Here is a 23211-nt window from a genome sequence, read left to right as displayed (position 1 = left end):
TCATTTATTCAGCTAAATTTACCATTTCTAACAGCAGAGACAGCTAATTGCTTACCCAGTATCCATTTTCCCCTTCTTCCTGGGCAGTGTGCCCAGCTGGGGAAAACAACAAGAACAACAATGTAATTTCCTCACCTTGGCCAATGAAATATAAGCTGAAGATTTCTGGAAAATGTCTTCAAAGGCTCCTGTCCTTTTGCTCTTACCCATTCCTTCCTACCAGCTGCCTGGAAGGTAGTCATGATAATTGGAGTTCCAGCACTTATCTCAAAACATGAGAGAACATTAAGGATAGACGCCAGTACTAAGTACGGTAGATCAGAATGAGAGTTGGAACTTGAGTCCCTGATGATAGACTTGGAGTGCTCACCTTCATATTCTTTCATATGAAAGAAAAATAAACCCCTATGTCTCTAAGCCATCATTGCCTTGGACTTTCTGTTCTATGCAGTGGAATGCACTCTCTTCTTAAATGCTAAGTTCAATTTCTCCTGCTTTTTTTTTTTTACCAGTTCAAGAAAGTCTTACGGCTACCTGTTGCTTGTTATAAAAATATAATCATTTAACCAACTATCTAAGCTGATCTCTTCTACTATACTTTTCACCCATTGCTGCAATCATGCTAAACTGCTTAATCCTACCTCCCCCACAACTTGTTATAAATTTATCTGCAATTTACCCTTACAAAAATGTTTTAATTTTCTGTATTGAACATATTAAATTTAGGAATAAAGGTTGCAAAAAACTGATTTTGAAAGACAGGAAATACAATGCCAATTTCTTGTTCCAAATTCTGCTCACTACAGAGTATGTCGAAGACAGTGCAGCTGTGCCTGCATCTTTGCATGTTCCTAGTTTGTTATTTGCATATGTAAAAATATAGTTAAAAATTTAAAAATAAGTGAAACTAAAGTGGAAATAGGAATGGGAAATAAAATTTAGGAAGATCTTGAAAATCCCACTCTTTAGGAGAGTTAAATCATTTTGATGAAAGATGAGATAATGAGGATTCAAAAACAATAGGAATGAATGAGTCTCCGAGAGAACGATTCATGACGGTGACCGTTCAGTTTTCAAGGGTTACCAGAATTATGAAATAGCACCCTTTACTGGTTTCCACTTCTAGAACTACTGCTTTAGTCATCATGGCAGAGGTTAGTTTTGTTGACAGCCACACTGAAGTCAGGTGGGTCTCTGAAAGCCTCTTGGGCTTCCCATCTTGCTGGCCAGTGGGGAAAAGCAGAGGCTTGATTATGTCGCTATCTCAAAGTCTGGCCTGCCCCCAACTTCTGCTGTGGGTGGTGATCTACTGTCTTTACACACAGCTGTGGGGATCTGACAATGTGTTCAGCCTCAGGGACTTCTCAGATCTGAGAGTAGTTGCTTCTTCCTTAGGTGTTCTGGCCAATCAAGGTATCCTACAGCAAAACCATATTGAATAATAATTCCAAGGGGGACAATTTTCTGGAATACAATGGGAATAGCGCTGACTGAAGGAATGCAATAGAGTGTCTAGTATAGGCCTCAAATCTTATAGCTATCAGTGTCATACTGATATTTAATTCACACAAAGAGCATATCCAGAGTGGTATAGTATTATTTCTTGGATGTTAAAGTTAAATATAAAAATATCGAGGCTGGCCTGGCAGCATAGTAGTTAAGTTTGTGCCCTCTGCTTTGGTGGCCCTGGGATCATGGGTTCAGATCCTAGGTGTAGACCTACACACTGCTTAACAAGTCATGCTGTGGCAGCATCCCACACACAAAATAGAGGAAGATTGGAACAGATGTTAGCTCAGGGACAATCTTCCTCAACAAAAGAATATATATATATAGATATATATATGTGTATATATTTAATTACATGTAAAGTAAGATGTGCTTTAAAAAAGAAAAGGAAGAAACAAGTGCTTAGATGAAGATACAGTAAACAAAAGAAAAAACTCAAGGCAAAACTCAAAGTTCAAGAGAATATGGAAGCCAAAGAGAAGCACTGTAGCTTAGCTAGTTTGGAGGGAGTCAAGAAATAGGTCCTAGGGACTCAATCACTCTACCTGCCTTCTGGGAACTCCAAGGAAGTTGAAAGATGTTTTATTACGTTGAGGAGAAGAAATAGGGCAGAACCTAAAGTGATTACAAACTTTTGACAACCAGGTTGAGAAACATTCAAGCAAGAATGGGCCCAACTTAGATCACTGACCAAAAGTTTCTAGAAATCAGAAAGTTTTGAGTAAATCAACTCTACAACAGGCATTAGTAGATTATTGTTTTATTTGTGATTGCCCATTCAACTATATGTTCTTTCAGCAAGTAGCTATCAAATGCTTAGAGTTCTCGAGACTGAGAATCCAATGTAGCCATTCGCATGACAGTCTTGCTCTCATAGAACTGACATTCTGGTGAACGAGGAAAGAAAATAAATAAGTAAGCAAATAAATAATTTTAGATCTCCATAAGTTTTGACATAAACGAAACTAGGAGCATGAACTTGAATAGAAGGAGGTCTAGTTTATGTGGTGTGCTCGGGGAAAATCTCCCTGAGGGGGTGCTATTCAAACTGAGGGCTAAATGATGAGCAGGAGGCAGCAGTTCAGAGATTTAGCAGAGTGGCTTTCCAGGTAGGAGGAGCAGCTAGTGCAAAGGCCCTGAGTCGGAATAAGCTGCGTCTGTTTGACTGACAGCAAGAAGGACAGTGTGACTACATTATCGTGAAGGAGGGAGGGAGTTTTAGGAGAATAAGTTAGAGAGGCAGGCAGGCACAGGGTTTCTAGGTCTTTGTAGGGAGGCCACAAGTTTGGATTTTATTCAAATAAGAAGCCATTGCAGAGCTTTATGCAGGAAAGTGATTTATATTTCCAAATGGTCACCCCAGCTACTGGTGGGGCATGAACTATAAGAGGGGAAGCATGGCAGCAAGGAGATTAGTTGGAGGCTGCTGTATTAGCCCAAGTGAGAGAACACGGTGGTTTGGAGTAGTGCTGCATCTGTAGAAATGTGGATCCTTCTTGAGTATGCCCAGTGCGAGTAAAATAAAGCTGTTCAAAAATGACCTTTAACCATGCTGAGTGTGGCACTTAGGTGGTGTTTACTACCGACACAGTAAATGCAGCAGAACTAGAACTCCAGGGCTATAGCTTTCAAAGACACAGGAGACCTAGGAATAGTGACATGGATGTGGCAGTGAAGAGCCTAGCATTTTGTCACTCAATTAACGTTTACGGAAAAAAGCAAGTTCAGGGAGTTTAACAGTCACAACAACTTGGTTAGAGCTAAGGAGGATTTCCCATCAATTTGCAAAGGACCAGGAAAGAAAAACAGCAAATAATTAAGCTGATTTTCACTTAAGGATATTCTCGGGGAGTAACTGGGTGTAGAGGGATTATTAAAGACTCAGACATCCAGAATATATGATCTGTGTCAACCTGGTTGTAAACTTTTGTCTCAGCTGAGATTTTTTTCTGACTGACTTTGCCTTACAGAGTCTGTTCCACTTGTCAAACGGAAGTGGATTTGTGCTGTATCTTCTAATCTGAGTTCAGATAAACTGGTGTATGTAAAGGGAACAACACCGTACACTGTCCTCAGATTTCTGTAGGGGAAGGAATGTTCCCTCACACGTTCAGCAGCAGCCTCTCCCTGGTATTTCTCAGCAGGTAAAGGAGGGGAAGCTGAATTCTAATGCAGATGATTATGTATTAGTAATGCAGATTAAGTATTTTTTGGACCAAAGTCATAGGTTCTTCTAAAGCAGCATTTAGTTCCACTGACCCATCAATCTATCAATCTGAACATTTTGGGGGTAATCCATTTACTCAGCCCATTTATTTAAGAAACCACAGTTCCTTATTATATTTCTTTCCAAAGATTTTTAAGCTGGTAGCTACCAAGGAAAGGAAGCCAATATAGGCATGGTTTATGCTCCAAATCCTCAAATATTTATATTCCTTTCTTTTGGGAAAACTGGGATATCAAGCGTTTGTTTTTCTTACCTTCTAAGTGCAGAAAATTTTGACAGTTATTTTCTCTCCAGTACGGTCACATTTTACAATGAATTTCAGTCAATCAAATTAATTAGACAGGAATCAAACTAACATTTGTTGAATTCCTGCTTTGTGCTAGGTATGCTTACATAGATCTTTTTAAAAATGTTCTTTTGGTTTTCCACTTTAAAATAATTTCAAGCCTAAAGAAAAATTGCAAGAATAGTACAGGGAACTCACAAATACTTTTCACTCAGATTCACCCAATTTACCGAATTTGCTTTATAATTTTCTCTCTTTCACGCTCATATTTTTTTAATGAACCAATTGAAAGTAGGTTGCATGCCTAATATTCCTTCAGCCTTCAATAGTTTAATCTTCAGTAGTTAACTGTCAATGTGTTTTTCCTAAAAACAAGGATATTCTCATATGTCCGCAGCACAGTTATTGTATTTAGGGAATTTGGTATTGATAACGATATTTTAATCGAATCTACACTCCATATTCCCATTTAATCAATGGTCTCAATAATGTCTTTTCTAGCGTCTTTGTTCCATCAGCCCAGGCTGAGTCTCTTCCATCTCCTTTGTTAGGAACAGTTCTTTAGCCTTGTTTTTTGTTTGCTTGTTTTTGTCTTTCATGACTCTTTTTTTTTTTTTTGGTGAGGAATATTGACCCTGAGCTAACATCTGTTGCTAATCTTCCTCTATTTTGTATGTGGGATGCCACCACAGCATGACTTGATGAGTGGTGTGTAGGTCCGCATCTGGGATCTGAACTGGCGAACCCCAGGCCCCCAAAGCGGAGCATGTGACATACTTTAAGAATATAGGTCAGTTATTTTATAGAATATTCTTCAGTTTAGCTTTTGGTTTTTGTGTAATTTTTAACATTTCCTCCTGATTAGGTTTAGGCCTATATTCCTGGTCAAAATACCACAAAAGTACATGCATCCTTATTAGGCTATCACTTCTGAATGCACAGTATGTCCCTCTCTCCTTCTTTTGAGATGCTCATTTTAATCACCCAGCTAAGATATTGCTCGTTTTTTTCCATTGTAAAATTAATATCTTTTCCCTTTGAAAATAATAAGCAATCTCTGAGGAGACACTTAAGACCATGTAAATATCATCAAAATGTAAAATGTAAAATTCATCAAACTCTGCTTCCACCTCCCCCTGGTAGATTTAACATCCATTCATGATTCTCACTTGAAGCAATCTTGACTCTTATGGCTGCAAAACAGTGACTTTCCAATTTGGGCACTCCCTCCACATTTATCTATTGGCATTCTACTGCAACGAAGAGCCCTACCTTTGCCACTAAGAATATTTATTATCGATATGGACTCATGCATTCTTATTTTATTCAGTGAGTCATAATCCATTGCTAGCCTTAATTTTTATCCTCAAATTTTTCTCTCTTTGGCCAATGGGAGCCTCAAGTTAATTCCTGTGGTTTGTGTATTTTGTTTTTGTTTTTTTGAGGTATATTTTTTTAACTTTTAATTTTAGAATAATTTTACAGAAAAGATGCAAAGGTAACACAAAGAATTCCTGTGTATACCTCACACATTTCCCCCTGTTGTTAACATCTTATGTTACTATGGTTTATTTCTAACAACTAAGGAACCAACATTGGTACATTACCATTAACCAAACTGCATACTTTATTCAAATTTCATTAGTTTTTTCCTAATGTCCTTTGTCTGTTCCAGGATCCTCTTGAAGATACAGTATACATTTAGTTGTCATGTCTCCTTAGACTCTTCTGCTCTGTGACAGTTTCTCAGACTTTCCTTATTTTTCATAAACTTGACAGTTTTAAAGAGTACTGTCATATGTCCTTTACATGGGACATGACCAATTGCTTATTTTATGGAGTACTTCCTTATTTTTTGGCACAAGAAGATGTTTCAGGTTCATTTTGTTAATTCCCAACCCTGGTCCTGGAATTTGCCATTTCTCCAAAAAGCCTTGTTCCCTTTAATAGAAATGGCATTTAGAAACTAATATGTGGGCACTAAATTTACTGATACTGGAATATCATTGATTCTAGGCCCTTTCAGCAGAGAATTAAGAGATGTTGATTATAGATTCATATGGCTACCTATAGCTTCGATCCAACCCCAGGGCTCTTCCTTGCCTTCCTCCATTCCACTTTGTATCCTCTTCCCTCTACAGAGATAACCTGGCACTTTCAACATCAGTAACACTTTCTTAGTCATTTCTTCATCATTTGCTTAACTCCACAATACACAAAAATTAGTTTTAGAATTTCTGCACCAACATCACCACAAAACATGAACCTACAAAAAGACTTCAAGATCTGTTTGGAATGTTTTCTTCACTCTAGGCTGAAGGTGTACAGTCATACTATTAAGTTCAATAGGTACTTTAATTGGTTCTTTTTTCTTCCTTTCAATGTGGTTATGTTATTCATTTGAAATACAGCTGGGTTCATTTTGGGCTGTTTGCATTCAGTTTTAGTGTTTTTCTCCCTATCTCCGTAGCTTTAATTTAATTAATTAATTAATTTGTACTTTTTTAGACCAGGAGTCAGCAAAATTGTTCTGTAAAAGGCCAGATAGTAAATATTTTAGCTTTATGGATCATACTGTCTATTGTAACTACTCAGATCTGCTGGTTTACCACAAAAGCACCCATAGGCCATATGTAAACAATGGGCATGGCTGAGTTCCAATAAAACTTTATTCACAAAAACAGGCAGCAGGCTGGATTTGGCCTGTGGGCCATTGTTTGCCAATCCTGTTTTATAACTCTAAGATGTTTTCCAAAGTTAAAGTATGAAAAGAAGTAATAGAGAAATGTCACTCTTTCCCCTTTCTCTCCCACCTAGTGGCTTCTTGTATTTTCCAAAGGTGGTCACAAGAATATCTTCCATCTCACATGCTCTTCTACAATGTCACTTTGCTACTCACTCATCAAGAGGTTTAATATACTCTCTATCCCCTTGCATCTAGGTTGGCCCTGTGTCTGCTTTGACCAATATCGTATGGTGGAAGTGATGCTTCTACTTCCTGCTTCTTGGAATGCTCATTCTGGGGAAATCCAGCATGTGAAATGTGTACCTTGAGACCACCCTCTTGTGAGGATGATCAAGCTAGCCATGTAAAGAGAAAACAATGCTTCCAATCCCTGGTTACCCAGTCATCCACTTCTAGGTGCCAGGTATACAAGTGAAGAAGTTATCTTGGATACTCCAGCTTCAGCAGATGTCAGTGGAAGAACAATCCAGACCTATTGCCTCAGTTAAATTGTTCCAGGCTTTCAGCTATTCAAGTCACCCCAGCCGAGGCCACAGATGTTGTGGAACAGAGATGAGCTGTTGCCCACTATTCCCTGTAGGAATTCTTGACTCGTCAAATCAAATAATTGTTGCTTTACTACACTAATTTGGGATTGTTTATTAGAAGTAATAAATAACCTGGAACACACCCTGTCCTCCCAACCACCACCACCGCCATCACTATACTAATTTTCTAGGGCTGCCGTAATAAAGTATCATAGACTGAGTGGCTTAAACAACAAACTTACTGTCTCACAGTTCTGGAAGCTAGGAATCCAAAATCAAGGTGTAGCCAGGGTTAATTCTTTCTGAAGACTGTGAAAGAAGGATCTGTTCCAGGCCTCTCTTCTTGGGTTGTCAATGGCCATCTTCTCTCCATGTCTCTTCACAGTGTCTTCCCTCTATGTGTGTCTCTGTGTCTAAATTCTCCTTCTTATGAAAATACCGGTTATATTGGATTAGGGCCCATCCTAATGATCTCATTTTACCTTGATTATCTCTGTAAAGACACTCTGCCTGAACAAAATCATTGTCTGAGGTAATGCGGGTTAGGACTCAAACATTTGAACTTTTTGAGAACACAGTTCAACTCATAACAATTACTCTTGTAGGTAACCAATTTCATTTATTTCTCTTTAATTTTCCTGTATTGCTTTTTCCAAAAACTAAGCAGATTTATACAGTTTTCCTGCCTTAAAATTTTTTTCCACTTTGCTTTTTTCACTTAATAATTTAGCCTGGAAAACACTCCATAACAATATGTAGATATTTTCCTTATTCTTTTTTTACAGCTGCAGAGTTCATCAATGTGCATATATATCATCGCTTATTTAACCCATCTCCTGTTTGGAAATTTAGGTACTTTCTAGTATTTTGCAATTACAGATAATGTTGCAATGAATAATCACATGCGTATGTATTTTCATACTGTTTGAGGTATATCTTCAGAGTAAATTCCAGAGAGTAGGATTTCTGGGTCAAGAGGTAGTTTTGTAGATATTGTCAAAATCTCTCCATAGAAATTGTACCATCTTTCATTTCTACCAACAATGCATGAAAATGCTTGTTATCCACAGCCTCTTCATTGTTTTTAACTTCTGCCAATCTGGTGGGTAAGAAATGGTATCTAAGTATAGTTTGAATTTGAATTTCTCTTATTATGGATGAAATTGAATATCTTTGCATATGTTTAAAGCCATTTTATTGTCTGTACATGTCTTTTGTTCATATAACTTAAAAAACTTTTATGTAGTTAAATTTGTCAATCTTTTATTAAACTTAGATTTTGAGTAATGGTTAGAAAGCCTTTCCCTACACCGAAATTATGGAGGAATCTACTTATGTTTTCTTCTGTTATAGAGTTTTTTGTTTGTTCATTTTGTTTTTACATTTAGGTCTTCAATCGATTTGGATTCTATTCTTGTATACAATGTGGGGAATGGATCTAATTTTAAATTTTATCTTTTTCACACGTCTATCCTATTGGCTCAACACCATTTTTTGCCCTAGTGATATGAACTGTCACTTTTATCAGACTCTAGATTTTCATACAGCATTGAGTCTATTTCTACTTTCTTTTATATCCCACTAGTCTGGTCATCTCTCCATGTACCATTAGATTGTTTCAATTATCATGGCTTTATGATAGTTTAATGTCTGGTAGAGCTGGTCCCCTCTCATAGCTCTTCTTTTTCATCATTTTCCTAGTTATATCCTTGCATGTTTGTTTTTCTGTATGAACGTAATTTTCAAGCTGTTCAGTGCTGGAAAAAAGCTTGTTGGTATTTTAAGTCAGAAAGAACTGATATCTTAATGATGTTGAGATGTCCAAAACAGAACAAGGTAGAAGGAAGGATATTTTATAGTTTTCTTTACATCAACTTTCAACATTATTTGTTAAGTTTATTTCTAATTTTTTTGTGGGTATTTTTTTTTTTCCGGTGAGGAAGATTTGCCCTGGACTAACATCTGTTGCCAATCCTCCTCTTTTTACTTGAGGAAGATTGTCCCTTAGCTAACATCTGTGCCAATCTTCTTCTATTTTGTATGTGGGATGCCACCACAGCATGGCTTGATGAGCGGTATGTAGGTCCACACCTGGGATCCAAACCTGCAAACCCTGGGCTGCCAAAGCAGAATGCATGAACTTAACACTACCAGGACTGTCCCTGTCGTTTATCTTTTAAGTTCATTTTGGTGCTACGGTAGATTGAGTTTCTCTGCCATTAGTTCTTCTATTTAGATTTTATTTGGGTATGTGCGAGCTGTTAATTTTTCTGTGTTAATTTGATATCGTCCTTTTATTTTTGCAATTATTTTTATCATTGACTCCCTAGGGTTTTCCAGATATATTATCATGCCATCTGCAAATATAGATACTTTATTTTCTGTCATGGCTCTAATTGTTTTCTCTTGTTTACTTGTGTTGACTAATAACTCTAATATCACATTAAATAGTCATGGAGTTAGTGTGCATTCTTGCCTCATCCCTGACCTTGGTAGGAATGCTTCTGTTGTTTCCCTATCAAGTAACATCCTTTATTTAGGATATCTATGCATGTATGTATCTGGATAGATAGATGGATATGTGTGTGTGTGTGTGTATGTGTATTTAGATAAATAACTATTTTAGAATTGAGTTTGGTATTTGTCTATAGGATGTGAGGTTTTCTTCAGTTGCTTCTTGGAGCACTTCTTTCTCTGGCCTCAGTGACCATATTTACTACTTTAGTCTGCTGCCATATATGACTGCTGTTCAATGTTTAATATAAATTGGCAAAAGTGTGAAGGGGGAAAATGGCTTAACTTTTTTGAGTGTATATCCCACGTATTTATCTTATTTATTCCCTTGGAATTTTCTCTACTTTCTTATCTCCATTTGTTTTAGATTTGGATCATCCCAAAACCTCTCCGACCCTCATATGTTTTTTCCTTCTAAGCTATTTTAAAGCATTCTAAGCCATTTCTGTTTACCTTTGTATCTAATCTTGGGTGTCTTTCAGGAGTTGCCCCCTCTTCCTCTTTTTTTTGTTTTCCTGAGCAGTTATTCTGTCATTTTAAAATACACTTTTTGTTATTTCATAGGATTTACGTGAGAGGAAGGATCCAGCTGTCATCCTGATTTAATGTCCTGTTTAAACATTTGATGTGGGTTGATTAATTTATCCCTGTTTGCCTAGGACTTTTCTGGGTATAGCACTGAAAGTCCTTTGTCTCAGAAAACCCCTCAGTCAGTGGAAAATAGAAACAGTTGGCCACCCTGTTTCTAGGAGCTCATGGGAAAATTACTTTACAACTTACTTTCTATATCTAACTGACAGCTTCAACATTATCTTCTCCCATATACTCATGAAAGGACAGTTCAGATAACCATATGATAGGAGTGATAAAAAGGTTTTGGATTGGGGCCAACCTGGTGGCATAGTGGTTAAGTTCGGCGCACTCTGCTTCAGCAGCCTGGGTTCACAGCTTCGGATCCTGGGTGTGGACCTACACCACTTATTAGCCATGCTATGATAGGATATTGACATTGGGCAATCAAGGTGGAAGGACATCTTCAGTTTCCTTTCTTATCAAAGTATGGGAAAAAAATAAGGTTCACCACTACCTCACCCTCACTCCCACACCTATCTTACACTCTACTTGAGTGTTTTACTAGTTGGCTCTGGGTCCACAAGGTTGCCATGTTACATATCAGAGCATCCATTTTTTTTTCACTGATGTCATATCAAGAGTCTTAAAACATTTTTGAATATATGAAACTTACAGCACCCAGAGAAGAATCTCATACAGATAATCTTTTTGCATCTTCAACCCATTAACACTATGGAAAAGTTGTACTTACCTTAGGCAACACGGGGTAATTCATGTAAATGTGAATCAAAATAGACAAAAGCAAGGAGAAGGTTGCCACAACCATTTGCCATGCAAATCAGGAATTAATTCTTTCCCATCCAGTGTTTATTTTTCTCTACAGAATTACATTAATGTTTTAAATGTGCAAAAGTTTTCTAGGCAAATCATGATTTAAATATTCTGTCCCACTGTCTACATGATTTCATTGGCCTGCCCCATGTTTGGGGTTTGAAACTATGAATACTGTGACAAACCAAAATGCCAAAGTAGCACCTATGGGTGGTACAATTGTGAACCATACAAAGTGTGTTCAGGGGGTTCCTACTTCTTGGAACGTGTTCTTCCTCTTGACTCTTATGTCTTTCTTCCCACTTGCCTGCCTGTGTCACAGGCATACCTTTTTTCCTTTCCACCGTAACTTCCTGTTGAAGCAAGCTAATGTCCATATCAGATGGTAAGACTTAAAATCACCTGCAGTTCTTGCAGGTAATAATGGCTCTAAAAGTAAAACACAAATAAAACAAATATCAAGATTTCTGAGTTCCACCAGAAAAGACAAGAATTGTGTGGCTATTGCATTACAGACCCTGCATTCAGGGCTGCCATGTGTGGTTGTGTAGCTTATAGACTATGATGTAGATTTTGTCCTTATAAGGATTTGTAGTGGCTGGACCATTCTGATCAGCTGGATCAATTTGGGGTTGTTGGGGAAGTATTTACAGGCTGAGGAACCTGAAATGTGGTCAAGATGAAAGAGTATATCAAATCAGAGGGAGGTACCAGGAGAGTCAAGAACCAGCCTGAGTTAGGTGCAAACACAGGTTGGAGGGTAGATCAGAGCTTAGAATACATAGGATGTGTGTGAGGGTGAAGTGTGCTGAGCTATAATGCTATGGAATGCAAGTTGTCAGATGGATACTTCTAGACTAGGGTCACAGCTGAAATTACAATTTGTTAGCACTTCTCATAATAGTGGTACTGAAATTAAAAAGTTTATTTGCCTTTTTGCTTGTGCTTCTTAATATAACAGAAAGATTTGGTCCTGTGGAAATCAGAGCCTAATAATGAAAAGGGTACTTGGAAATTCTTATTCCAGCTACTTGTTTTGATTCATCATGGACTTTGGGATAAGCTGCATATGCTACTTTCTTTCAATTTCTCCAATTGATAATAGTACCTTTCTTCTACTTTTTTTCACCAAAATATAAAAGTGATCATTGAAATGATAAGTTATAATCAAAACTATTACAGTCGCTAGTATAATAATAAGTGACAGTGAAAACAGTTAAGTGCTTAGGGTACCAGCAAGTTAACAATTGAATTAATGCTTACAAATTAATCCTTAAAGATATGGAAGGGTTGGTTAGAAGTGAAAATATATCCGAAAAGACATGTAAGATGAAAGTTAATATATGAGTGCAAACACATAAAGAACTTACCATATGCCAGGCACTGTTCTAAGCACTGTATATACATTGACAGGTTTTAAAAATATCATTTAGTGAAAGATTAAAGATTCTGTTCGAAGAATGATGAATAATATAATCAATTTATTCAATAAAGTAAGGCTACACGACTAAGAAATGAGAATCTTGGAGCACAACTACATGTTGGGAGAGGATGTGTCCTGGAATATTTATGGAGCACCTTCTAAGTAGGGAGTGAAATAGAAAGACAAATAATTCAATACAATGTGATTGATACAGTGACAGACTATATTTAAGAGGACAAAGCAGAGGGAGTGACTAATTCCACACATGGGGGAGGTGAGGAAAGCCTTACAGAGGAAATGACATCTGAGAGAACAGTGAATAAACAGGGGGCTTTTTATGCCCCCTTGAATTTTGTGTAAAGAAACTAATGAAATGGAATCTCTTGGGGGCATTCCTTTGAAATAGAAGTATTTTGAACCAATTTCCCCTGAACCACATGTCTACATCAAATAACGTTCTCCATTATCTGTGTATGACATATACGGACTGGTGTCCATTCAGTGCTGAGGGCTCATCACTATTTGGCTGATCTCTGGGAACCTGTGTACTTCCACACCCACCAGTTAAGTCACATGCTTATCAAAGTCAGTTCACTTTGTTCTTAAACTTCCTATGGCAATTATACTTAGCAAATGATATAATTTGATTAAATATTTATGCCAATTGTACTTATGTAATTAGGACTTTAATTAAATATTAAATAAATCAATGAAATGTATGTTTAAAAAAAGAAAAGTTATTCCTTTTAAAACACAGTTGAATGCTTTGGAAAGATTCCATAAAGACCAGTCACAAAATAAAAATATTCTGATGTATTATGTGTGGACAACAGCTATAAAAGTTTGGGGAGGGGGTTATAAAACCAGAAAGATTCCAAAATTGCTTGCGTCCTAAATATTTTTATTAAAGTGTCTTGTATCACTTTAAAGAAATTCATATGAAAGAGTAAGTAGTAGATTGGAAATAGTAGATTATGCATCTTGGGTATAATTTATAGAAGAAAGATCTGGAACTCCAATCAGAGTTCCCGTACTCAAAGGAAATACCATGACCCTATATCAAATGATTGCTAATGAATGTACATTTATGTATTTTAAGTTCAAAGGAAGAAGTTCATAGTATTTTTGTATTTTTTATCATTTCCAATTTAAAACTTTTTTTATTATTTAACTAACAACTAGTCCCAACTGTACTTGAAAGAGATCCCATATGGTACCATGAAAATTGCCTACTTCTCCTCTTAAACTACAAGTGGCACATTTAAGTGAATTATGATAAATAGGAATAACTGATATGGGACCATGTCTGTGTATTTGAGCCTATGAGTGAAAATTTGTGATTAAGAAATCTGCTGAAAATTATGGTTCTGTTTCTGTTGTTATTGTAGTCAAGTCTTACTCTTTTAACATCAACCTTAAAAGTTACTTTTGGTTGGCCAATAATGCTGCTAGAGTTCATGAGGGCAGGGCCAGCTTCATAGGCAGGTGACTGGTGCATCTCACGGGGCTCTATTCTCAAAAGGACCATGAATTTGGTTTAAAGCTTTGCTATCACCATCTTGAAATTCTTAATTTTATTTTTGAACTTGTGTTCTGTGAGTGAAGTCTGATGAGTTAATGGAGCATGCAGGTTAGCAGACAAGACACGTGCAATATGTAGTTCCACAATTCCTAGCTACCCCATTCACATATAGTGTCCATAGTGCCCCATGAGTACAGAAGTCTAGTGGACCTATGAGGCATGGGAGTTCAGCGAGACTAAAAGTGAGTACAAGGTAAGTATGTTACATCTATGGCTAAGTGGAAACAGAGACAGCCCCAAATGACCTTTGCTTTCCATTGGAACTGGAACTTGTTTTGAATGTAGAAAGAAGGCAATAGCATTCTAAGAAAGAAGAGCCACCAAGGAATCCTGTGGTAGGCAGAATGATGCCTCTTCCACCCCAAAGATGTCCACATTCTAATACCTGCAAACTTGAATATGTTAGGTTACATGGCAAAGGGAGAGTTAAGGTTGCAGATAGAATTAAGGATGCAAATCAGCTGACCTTGAGATGGGAGATTATCCTGGATTATCTGACTGCACCCAATGTAATCACAAGAGTTCTTATGAGTAAAAGAAGAAGAGGAGAAAGAAGCCAATAGACGGCAGCATGGGAAGGACTTGGCCCGATCTTGCTGACTTTGAAGATGGAAGAAGGAGCCACAAACCAAGCAATGAGGGTGGCCTCTAAAAGCTCGAGCAAGCAAAGGAACATATTCTTCCCTAGAGCTTCCAGAAGGAACATAGCCCTGCTGATGTCTTGATTTTAACCTAATGAGACCCATTTCAGACTTCTGACCTCCAGAACTATAAAATAATAAATTCGTGTTAAGTCAATAAGTTACATTGCTACAGCAGACATTGAACATGAACAAAATTCTATCACAGCTTATATTACACATATTACTTTCCTGCATTAGCCAACTATTTGTGCTAAAAATGACAACACAGAAGGAAAGAGAAAGGTCAGACAACCCATAGTTCCTTCTCATTTTGGTCCTTCCTTACTCATCATTGAGCTGAATGTAGAGTAGTGGTAGAACGTGAGCATATCAAGAAGTAAAATAAAAATAGTCAAATTACTTTTGTGAGGCATTTCCACTGTTCTGGTAAGAAGGAAATACGTATGCATGTACGAGCTACGGAATATAAATTGCGTAATTTCTGTGATTCCACATATGAGTTAAATGCTCTTGTGTTTGCATTTAAAACAGGAATTGCAAAATATAAAGACAAATGGCAAAATTCATGCTAAAACTTGAAATTTTTAATATCTCTTTACTTAGAACAACATTAAATAGCAAAATTAAAGACACCATAGAAGTTGAGAGACCGCAAAGAAAGAAAAAATGGTATGTTTTAGTGCCACAGGCAGCACTTTTTTCCTGCTTTTTCAATGAAGGTCTCCACATTCTCATTTTGCAGGGCCCTGCAATTTATGTAGCTGGCTTTGACCCCAGTACTAGGTGCAGTGCCTGGCACTCCATAGATACTCTACAAATAGTTATAAAAAAAAAAAGAAAAAAGGAATAAAACAATCTTAAAGTACAAGTTGAGTGAGTTTGGTCTTTCCACCACCAATCTTCCCAATAAACTTTTTACCCCAGAGGGACACCCCATAGGAACCTTAGAGTTCCCCCTAAAGTGGCATCCAGCATTCGGAAGGTTTGTCCTTGTGCTTTAATGATGATCACCCTTTGAGCCAGTGCAGTATCACCCCTGGGAAGGGCTCAGGCCACCTCAAAAGCAGAGGACCCTGCACCCTGAGAGTCTCTTGGAAGCCTACCGGATGCATTTACACACTGCACAAGACACACAGCACAGTTAGTCTTAGAGGGCATTTCATTTGGGGATAAAAATAATATTGTCCAGCTCACTTAATCCAGCAAAAACATCTGCTCACCCTGTCAGAAGTTTTGCGGCCTCCTTAGGCCCCTTCCCTGTGGAACTCCTTTCCACCTCCCTCTCTCAAGTCCTTGGAGCCCCTGCTGCCCTCAGGCATCATCCTGTCTGTAGGGGAGGAAGACATTTCCTCTACCCGCTCTGGGTCCTTCTGGCCAGAAAACAAATTAAATTCACATGAGACAGAATAACAGGAGAAAATTAAACAAAGCTTTATAACATGTATACACAAGAGAGGCTCAGGCAAACTGAGCAACTCACCAAAATGGTGCAAGTTCTCATCTTAAATACCCCCTCAGGTAAAGACAAAGGAGGATGTTGGGGTGGAGGGAGTCAGTTATGGGAGATTACCACACAAATACAGTAAACAAGAGTCAAGTTATTATGCAGACTTGAGTCCTTTCTTCCGCATTGATAAGAGTTTCTAGAGATAAGGTCATCCCCCTTCTTCCTGGTACAGAGAGGGAGACACCTTTACAGATGGAGATTTCCTTTACAAATGTAAATGTCTCTTACAAAGGGTAAGTAAATTCTACTTTTCAGAGTTTCTTTCCCATCTGCAGTTTTTAAAAGTAACCAGCCCAAAATAATCCTCATGCCAAAGAGACGTATCTTGGGGTGGCCAATTCTAGTCCCCCACACTTCTTTAACCAGCCACCCCCCACTAGATTCCATCGCTTTCCTCTTAGGAACACCCCACTAATACTTCTCCTATAAGGGATCCTGGATAGGGATGTGTAACAAGTACCTCATAACTTGTGTAGGACCAGAAGAAATAAAAACCATGAACATGCCTTGAGGCTGGAGGCCCACAACTTTCTAGAAATTGAAGGGAAAAAGTTAACTCTTCATCCTTCTAGAGTCCCCTCTGTAGGGAGTCAGGACAACATTTAATAGCTTCGTAAATTATCCTGTGACAAATGTAAATTATCTAAAGCAGATTAAGATAAATCAGAAACACCTTTAGAAGGAACTGCCTCCTGTCACTGTCAGCTGAAAGCGTACTACACTGAAGAAAAGCCATGCCTCCTAAACTGCATGATAATCAGCACCATCCCAAGCCTCTCCAACAGGAGGAAGGAACAGATCCTGAGGTTCAGGGGAAGGGTGAGGAGGCAGCTGCCACAAGTTCCTCCAACTTCCCTTGGCTTCCCTAAAGAAACCCAAACCCATTCCTGTGGTCTCAAGAAAATAATAGGCTTAATTTTGGCTCAGGCTTCCAGGGTTAATGGAATTTTTAGGTGAAAATTCTCAAAGGTCATGTTAGCAGGAAGAAATGAAGGGATCCTGGACAGTGATAGGTGTGCAAAGCCCCTCTACCCCTCCCTCATACACCTGGCCATGCTTTAGAAATCAGAGCAGGTGTTCAGGTAAAGTGGAAGCTGACTCCTCCTTCTCAAAGCCCAAGCTCCAGGGATAACCGAAACCTCCACCCACATCAACACACAGACTGAAGACACCACTTTCCTATTAGAAGAAACAAATGTAACTGAGAAGGATAAACATCATTGATTACAAAAAGCAGAGACTATCCTCATCAGAGGATGTGCTCCTGTGAGAATTAATGGAGTTGCTGAAACTGGTTGGAAACATTTCTTTGAGCAAAATTTTCTTCTTGGGGGGGCGATTTGAGGAGAACTTTCTGGTTGACAATGAAACACACATCCCCAAAGATGGAGATGACATCCTGAGGTTCCTGGCAAGGTTCCCTGGAGGCCAGCATGGAGTGGGCACCAAGCCACAGCACGGCTCAGCACAGGGGCCTGTCCCTGATGGATCTGCCCTACCTCTTGCCACATGGGCTCTTGGGCATCATCCAGTTGCTTCTGGTCTAGGTTCTCCCTCTGCCCCTTGAGAATTCATTGCCTGAGTCTTTGACTGATTCACCTTGTCACTTGTTTCCCTCTTAGGGGCAGCCTCCGGGCCCTTCACTAGGTAGAATTTAGAACCTCTTGTTATGTTATCTTTTGGGCTCTTCACAAGGCCATTCCTGAGACCCTTCCCCTTGTCTCTTCTTAGATGAAAATTTGCTGGGCTCCTCACAAGCAGGCTTCCTGAGTGACAATTCAATCTCCCCTAGATCCTTGCTGCTTTGGCCCTTGAAGTTAGACGGCTGTCGGGGCCATGTCTGCCCTTTGGCTGGATATCCCTGGTAATTCATCCTGAGGGTGCTCCAGGGCCAGAGATGCCTGAGTTCCGTGGTCCAGACTCCATCGGTGTGGGATCAGCCTTTTTTAAAAGTGGTGCTCTAGGTCCTTCCCAATCCTTCTAGTTGTAAAATGTCCAGGAGGATGGAAACTGGCAAACAGGTCTAGGAGGCAAGGCAATACTGAGGAAGGTTGGGAATGGGAGGACTCAAGAATCCTGAGATTTTTGTTAAGGGAGTAAACTCTATGAACTTTGCATCTTCTTTTGCAACAAGAACCATTTAAGATGTTCACTTTCAGTGGGAGTGATAGACATACCTCATTCAGTGCTCTAGAGAAGGGAACCCCACAGGCCCTACTCTGCGATGGAGAAGAAATTAGGATAAGTAAGAATGAGGATTGAAGCTGAGCCTGGGGCCATACTTGGGCCAGATATGTCGTGGTATCAAGCAGGGTGCCAGTGGAGCTGGGGGATGGGGCAGGCTCTGGGCAGGAGAAGGAGTGGGGATCCCTTAGCCTGCGCTAGGACTGAGGGGCCATGAGATGTCCCCCTGAGTAAGACTGAGGGGACTCTAGTGGGAAAGAATCGCCAGAGATGAGGACAATCGCCGCCCAAGCTTGCTGTGCAGATGAGGACTCTGGAAGAGCTGGCTCTGTCTGCTGCCCCCAGTGCCCACAGGTGGGATGTGGGGCTGTCATTGCCTGTGCACCAGCTCTCATTTGCCTTCCTTGCTCACAAAGTGTTGGACAACTGTGGTATCTTGGTTGTCAATAAGTGACTCTAAGGTGTTCTCAGACTTTACCTGGTAACCCGATCTTGGAAGTTTTGGAAGTGCTCCCTCCTTTCTCATTCTCCCAAATTTGGAAATCCTCTCCCTTAATGACTGATGTCTCCAGGTGCTCCTAGACATCAAAGAGGAGTAAAGAGTCTAGTAGCCTCCACGTGCTGCTTGCAGGGCCTCCCCTGAGAGAGGCCTCTGGTGAATGGAGAGAAATGAGCTCTTGCAGAAGGAGGCAGCGGTAGGAGAGGGACCACGTCGAAGGGAGATGCCACCCAGGGGAAGGCTGAGTGGTCTGTGTCTCAGACTGTGGGGACAGGGGAGGACAGCCACCTGGACCTATCTGCAGAGGAGTGCCCAGGACAGGGCTCAGTAAGATTCAAATCATGTCTGAGTAAAAGTGGAGTCTGTCTGAGCTATAGCCGAGAGGCTGGGGTGCTGCTGACAGTTGGGTGAATTGGTGATTCTTGGGGTGGGTCAAGTTAGGGAAGAGACTGACATCCTGACGGAGTGGGGTCAGGTAGAGAGATTGGGTTAGGGACCAAGTGAGGTTTGGTTAGGTAGTAGTCTGAGTGTGCTTTGGGTCTAGAAAAACAATTCTAATTATTCCCTGGTCGATATTATGTACCATTCATAGTACAAGACATACAACAGACACTTAATAAGGAATGTCTGAACAAACCAGAGAAGGGATAAATCCTTGAACTCATAAAAATGATCTAGTACAGCAAATGAATAGTGGCTCAAGATACTTTTGGGGGGAACATTACATTACTTGAGAATAAACTCTAGTTCCATATATATGTTTTCTAAAGAGAACTGTTAAAATTTCTTTTGAAACACTAATCCATTTATATTGCTCTGCTTCCCACCTCTGTCCTTCATCTATTCAATTCTTCCCCCAGTAACAATTTTTTAATTTAGGTTCTTAAGTATTTTCCAGAGTTTTTAATGTAAAGGCAAGCAAATTCAAATATATTTTCTTATCCTCACTTTCTTTTATAGAAAGAATGTCTTATTATATTTATTGTTTTGCATGCCACTTTTTCCACTTCATAATAGGTATTAGAAATCTTTCCTTAGTGGGCTGGCCCCATGGCTGAGTGGTTAAGTTTGTGCGCTCTGCTTTGACAGCCCAGGGTTTCGTGGGTTTGGATCCTGGGCGCAGACATGGCACCGCTCATCAGGCCATGCAGAGGCGGCATCCCACATGCCACAACCAGAAGGACATGCAACTAGGATATACAACTATGTACTGGGGAGCTTTGGGGAGAAGAGAAGGAGAAGGAGAAGAAGAAGAAAAGGAAGATTGGCAAAAGATGTTAGCTCAGGGCCAATCTTTAAAAAAGAAAAATGGAAAAAAGAAATCTTTCCTTATTATTTGTGTCCTCAGTCTTTTCTACCAAGTTGCATAGGACATTTGTTTGGTTTTTTGTCCCTTCTTTTGTATTATAAACAATGCCATAATGAATAACCTTGCATATATGATGTTTCAGTCAGTGATGGACTGCATATACGACAGTGGTCCCATAAGATTGGTTCCACATAGCCTATGTGTGTAGTAGGCTATACCATCTAGGTTTGTGTCAGTACACTCTATGATGTTCACACAATGACAAATCACCTAAAAACGAATTTCTCAGAATGTATCCCCATAATTAAGTGATGCATAACTATACATCATGTCACAAGGCTATAGTTTCCTTGTAGGATAGATTCCCATAAATGGAATTACTGACTGAAAGGGTACATGAATTTATGATTTTCTTGGTTATTGCCAAAAACCCTCCATATAGGTTGTACAAATTTATATTCACACCAGAGATCTATAAGTGCCCACTTACCCATCGTCTTGCCAACAGAGCATGTCATCAAACATTTTAGATTTTTGCCAGTCCAGGAGGTAAAAAATTTTGTATGGATTTATGTAATTGCCTATATATCAATGTCATCCTCTTCTCCACCTCCAATCCCATACCTTGGTCACTAAAGATTTCTGTTTAGTAAATAAGTGAAGGAGGTTACCAGTCTAAGATAGTGTACTGTCTTGCTCTTTCAGTGGAAAAGAAAAATCTAATTGTCTGAAGCCCACTCTTTGGAGACAGAAGGATAAATGACATGATCCACTTGGACCTAAGCATTGTGTCCTCAAATCCAGGAAGAAATAAAATACTCATCTGGTGGAGGGAACTACTGGAAAGTACCAGGTTGTAAACTGCTGAGAAGGAACCATCTCACGTACTCAATTCTGCAACACTCTCCAGTTGCTTTGACAATAAACGTCCAACGTGAATCTGTTTCTATCAACAGAGCCATACGTGATAAAATGAGGTTAATCAATGTCATCAAGAAAGGCCACATATTATGGTGATTTGAGGAGAGAAAGGCAGTGCAGTAAGACAAACCAGAATGGATTGGTATGTTTTCAGATTGTGAGCATAATTTGCATCTGTAATTTTATTCAGCAACTCCCAGATGGAGTATAAAGAGATTTCCGTCTTTGTTTATCTTGTCATAGATCATGCTTTTGGTTAAATTAGTCTTGCAGAAAGTTTTCTTGACTGTTTTTGTCCATCAACACTTTCTTTGGTTTACAAATGTGTAAGAAACTACTGACGTTTTACTACTGACACCTCCATTTAATTACCCTCCACTTCCTACTGTATCCACCATTCTAAATGAAGGAGCATTCATAATTTAAAGTGAAATTAAACATCTTCCTACAGTAAACTTAGTGCCAAATTCCCAAAGGTGTTCAAGCTCTATTGAAATTATAATAATAATTAACCTGCATTGAGAAGTTACTAAATATCAGGCTATTTACTTGCATAGCATTATTAATCCTCACAGTAATTCTATGAGAGGTATGGTTATCATTTCAATTTTAAGATAGGAAACTGAGGACCCAATAGGTTAAATTCCTTGACTGATAGCTCTTCCTGGATGGGTAGAGTCTAGTTTGGAATTCAGATAGTCTTGCTCCCAGAAACTGGAAAGTTAAAAAGAGAGAGAGAGAGCATATTTCCTTAGGTCAAGTAACTGCTTGATTTCATCCAAGTTCATTTAGCTACTCCCTACCCACAGAGTTTTAATAATTTAAAGGCACTAAAATAAATACAATGATGAAAATTTTGCCTTTAATCCAACCACCGTAAAACTGTTTTTTATCACTTTCCTATGTCTTCTTTTCATCTGGACACGTGCATATTTTATGTAATTGTAATTACAGCAGTCATAGTAACTTTATACTCTGCTTTATTAATTAATAGTATATCATAAACATTTTCCATGCTGTTACATAGCATTCATAGTTATTTTTAATGACTTTCTAATATTCTATGCAGTTAACCTACTAAATTGATTTAACTATTCCCTTATTGTTGGATTCACAAGTTCATCTAAATTCTTCTATAGTCATAGGTAATATGGCAATAAACATTTTAATGCTTATAGCTTTATGCCTCAATTTGAATTACTTCCATAGGATAAGTTTCTAGAAGTGTATAAAAAAGCGTAAATGACCGTCCCAATTGCTGCTGCCTTGGGAACGAATGAGCCTGCCATTTTCCCCGCAACCTCACCAGCCACGGCCATGAACTATTTTGAAGTAGTTAGTTAATTGAGCAGATTACAATGCTGTCTGAGTGTGAACTATTTATTTTTATTTCATTGTTAAATTGAAGTATAATTCATTTTAAAAATAATGAGGAATATATTGAACAAATAAACAAACCTGTCTTCTGGCTTACATCATTGAGGTGTTTTTTCCCCCTGACCTAAACACCTAAGCCAGGTCCTGAGAGTACTGAGTTGGATCAGGGGAAAAACAGATTTCTTAGTTTTCTGCTGTCATTAGAAAGTGCTGCATTATGGACTGACTTGGTTAAACTTGGCCCAGTGCTCTCGCAGGACCCGAACTATGTTTTCATTGCCAAGATCTCAGTGCACATTGAGTGACATCCTCTGTTAAAAGGAATTGAGAAGTGGGTAAGGATATGATAGAAAGGTGAAACTAGAAACTCATTCTAATAAGGAAAGATGCAAATACAATGCCAAATTGGTACCAAAGTGAAAATCTACACTTTCCTCCATGAAAAACCATCTACATTGATTTTTTTTTCCTTGGGCCATTAAGGTCAGAATGATAAATACTTCGCCCTTTAAGATTGTCCCATAAACAGGCTCATTTTTGCTGAGAGTGAGG

At 38.8% G+C, this 23211-nt stretch overlaps 1 long non-coding RNA gene across 1 annotated transcript in view; it reads left to right on the top strand.

Annotated features, from left to right (window-relative positions):
- The window catches only part of LOC138920405 (uncharacterized), a 275283-nt gene extending 252824 nt beyond the window's left edge, over nt 1-22459 (top strand). Inside the window, exon 3 of the long non-coding RNA XR_011431527.1 lies at nt 21067-22459. This is a non-coding gene — a long non-coding RNA (uncharacterized lncRNA). The remainder of the gene's footprint in view (nt 1-21066) is intronic.
- The last annotated feature ends 752 nt before the right edge of the window (nt 22460-23211 follow it).

Source organism: Equus caballus, chromosome 23 (assembly GCF_041296265.1).
Source record: "Equus caballus isolate H_3958 breed thoroughbred chromosome 23, TB-T2T, whole genome shotgun sequence".
NCBI lineage: Eukaryota > Metazoa > Chordata > Mammalia > Perissodactyla > Equidae > Equus > Equus caballus.
The sequence above is the reverse complement of the archived record's forward strand: the minus strand, read 5'-3'. Positions and strand labels throughout refer to the sequence as shown.